Source organism: Crocodylus siamensis, chromosome 5 (assembly GCF_052110815.1).
Source record: "Crocodylus siamensis isolate JL-2025a chromosome 5, ASM5211081v1, whole genome shotgun sequence".
NCBI lineage: Eukaryota > Metazoa > Chordata > Crocodylia > Crocodylidae > Crocodylus > Crocodylus siamensis.
The window spans coordinates 72340623-72343964 of record NC_143399.1 but is presented as its reverse complement, the minus strand read 5'-3'; the positions used below and the strand labels follow the sequence as shown (position 1 = coordinate 72343964).

Here is a 3342-nt window from a genome sequence, read left to right as displayed (position 1 = left end):
TCCGTGCGGCATCTGTATTTATACCCCAAATACCCAAGTTTTGTGCCAGTGTGTCTGTGGCCTTTTGCCAAGATGCTCATTTTCCCTTGTCCCTTTGCAGCTCACACACCTGCTTCTTCAGCCCTTCCTTCTCTTATCTCATCTCCTGTCCTTATTTATCTTTTCTATATTCCAACAGCCCATTTTTTAGATCAGCTTCTCTGTTCATTAGGGTGCTCTCATTTTTTAACGTTTCCTATCAGATCCTTCTGTGGCCAGCAAGATTCATTCTTCCCTAACTCCATTCTTCCCTAGCTCTCTTTCAGCTTAACCACATCTCAGCATCACCAGAAGCCCCACAGTTGAAAATCACTTGTTACCATGGACAGGTTTGATGTCAGTGAATGGCATTTTCCATCGGAATAATTCATTAGATTTCATCAGAAATATCCTCACTAAGACAAAAACAGCTTAGTTCCATCTCCTGCTACTCCCTTCTGCAACCTTTATCAGTGTTATCTCTGGATATACAAGTGGCACAATGGCGCTCTAAGAGGGCTGAGGGTCTATCCCACATTATACTACTGTGTTTCCCCGAAAATAAGACACTGTCTTATATTTATTTTTCCTCAAGAAGACACACTATGGCTTATTTTCGGGGGATGTCTTATTTTTAAAGCAGCATTTTTTTTTTTTTCTGTTTTTTTTGCACCGGTCCTGGAAGCACTGCAATACCAGGTCAATGCATGGAGTGGATGGAGCACGCTCCAGTTCCACCACCCAATACCAAAACTATGTATGATGTTAATCCAAAGCCGCAGCCACAGCTTTATTCTTCCCCCTGAGGACACACAATACCTAAAGCAGAACTTCCCGCTCCTCACTTCACTGAGGAGACTTTTACTTTCACTTTCTATTTCTCCCTCTCCGGTCACCTCCGAGATAGCAGCTGTCACGATGGGGCAAATGAGAAGGGCTGCCCGTCTTATTTACCGCTTCGCGCCGGTACGCTTAGCCACGCCTATCACTATGTCTTATTTTCGGGGTATGGCTTATATTGCGCAAATACGTAGAAATCCTGCTACGGCTTATTTTATGGGTATGTCTTATTTTCGGGGAAACACGGTAGTGTCTGGACTACTAAGCAACCATCTCCATCATCAGGCAGTTGAAATACAGGGGTTTGTGGTTAGGAATATGTTCCCTGTGAACAGTCGATTTGGGGAAGCAAAGCAGTGTTTCTTGGTCCTTTTCCCTTTCCTCTGAAACACTGACTTTCATCCAAACCTAGAGATGGAAGTTTCCAAAGAAGCACACTTATCTTCCTGCCAGTCCATAGGAACTTTCAGGCACCAGTCTGGAGGGTCTTGCTCATGAACTGAGTGTCAAAGCCAATTCCCAGATTTGGGATCAGGAAGGACTTTCTCTCCAGAGCAGACTGGCAAAGACCACAAGGTGTTTTGCTTTTCTCAGCAGGGCAGGGGATAGTCCACATCATTCAAGTGTTTTTAATAGCTCCCAAGAAGCACAACAGTTGTGGGTATGGAAAGACAGACTGGATCCACTGGGACGGGTTCCAGCAACTGATGTCCACTTACTTTTTGAGTCCTGCAAAGAAGGCAGAGGCAGTTGGCAGCAGAAATGGCTCTCAGCCTCTTTGGCCTCCAGGCCAAGCTGACATTTGATGTAAGCGTTACTGTCTCTGCGACAGCATTGCTGCTGATACAGGTTTGACTCCAGTCTGCTCTGTTAACAGACCTGAAAAGACATCCATGAAACTAGCAGCTTCCAAAACTGAAGGGAGGTGGTGATGTGATGCTGCAGATCCAGGAAGCCTGCTCATGGTGTGCAGAGATCAAACCCAGAAGAATGACACACTTCCCTATTCCTGGGCGGATAACAGTTGGAGAGGTGGCAGAGAGGGCTCTGCTGGTCTTGACACTCCTGTCCCCTTTCCCCTCACTCCCAATCTCAATCAAATATATTAAGCCTGGCACAGGCCTGAGCTCTGAGGCCCTTCTCTTTACCTTTGGCCAGGAGTAAGCCTGAAGAAATGTGACTGTTTATTCCTACTCTTTGCTTTCTGTCTCATAGGCAGTGTGGGATCCAAGACATGGTCTCACGTCTCCCCATGAAGGGTCAGTGCATTCAGTGGCCTCTTCTGTGCAAACCTGTGGAAGGTTCCCCCATAGTTCACCATTCCCACAGCCCAGTGTGTGACAGCAAGGCAGGCAGGCTTTGGCTAACTACAATGATAGGATAGAGCTGAACACACTTTGTTATATTGGGGTTTGGTTTGCTGGAGCAACATGTTTGTGGCTGCAGGAGGTCTGCAATCCCCTGTGGCTGGAAGCCCTGGGCAGCTCAGTGCTGGCACCTGCTAGGGACCAGGGAGAAGAGCAGCCCAGAGCTGGTGGGAGCCTGCCCAACTGCCCCCGAGCTCTCTGCTGCATCTGTGGGGGCAGGTAAAGGCTGCAGGGCAGGAGACTGACATTTCAGTGAGGGAAGAGCTTGGGGCGTTTCGGTTCCAGTACAGTCAAGTTTCATTTGGGGGATGATACAGCCTTGCCCTCCCTCCTGGGAGACAAAAGCAGAAGGGACCTGCAGCAAATGTGGCAAAAGTGGGCTGGCACAGCAGAGCAGCTGCCTTGGTGAAAGATCCTGGCCAGGAAAGTACAAGCCACTTTCATCTGAGGGTAGCTCTTTATTCTGACAGCTGAACTAAAGAAGCCTTCTCTTTCTCCTCCTAAATTAGCTTCCATTTCCCATGGGATTAGGGATGTACATTTCCCTTGGTCTTTCTCTTTTAGCATCCTTGTAGGATGCCATTTTGTTTCCTTTAATGCCCTTTCCTTAGCTGGATTTTCATTTGTACATTGGCCTTCCTGGTTTTCTCGCTATGTACCTGTGCGTTACTCCAATTTTCATGCTGAGTATTATGGCCAAGCTCCCCCCATTTCAGATATCTTTTTAACTTTCATTCCGACTAAGAAACTTCTCTTTTCAAACCAGAAAGTTTCCATCCCCTTGACCATCTTTGTGGAACTTCCTTTGACTTGAAGTTCCTGTTTTGAACTCTGAGGACCTCAGGCCCAGTTTAGTGACAACCACATACGCCCTGCCATGTGGTACCCATCCATTGTCTATACCAATGTCCTGAGGCTGGTGAACTTTTAACTAACTGTTTATTTCTTAATTGGAGGGAATCTTGCTTTTTTCAGGGATGGTGAGGGCTCAGCCTTGGAGGCGGTATCCTTCTGCATCCTTCCCCTGAGAGACAAAGAAAGAACAGGAGGCATGCTAGGAACAGACAAAGCCCACCCCTGTCCAAGGGTACAAGCAATTCCAGCTTGTGGTCCATGT

At 47.2% G+C, this 3342-nt stretch overlaps 1 pseudogene; it reads right to left on the bottom strand.

Annotated features, from left to right (window-relative positions):
* Positions 1-680: 680 nt before the first annotated feature.
* LOC149864221 (U2 spliceosomal RNA) lies at positions 681-810 on the bottom strand (annotated as a pseudogene).
* Positions 811-3342: the final 2532 nt, after the last annotated feature.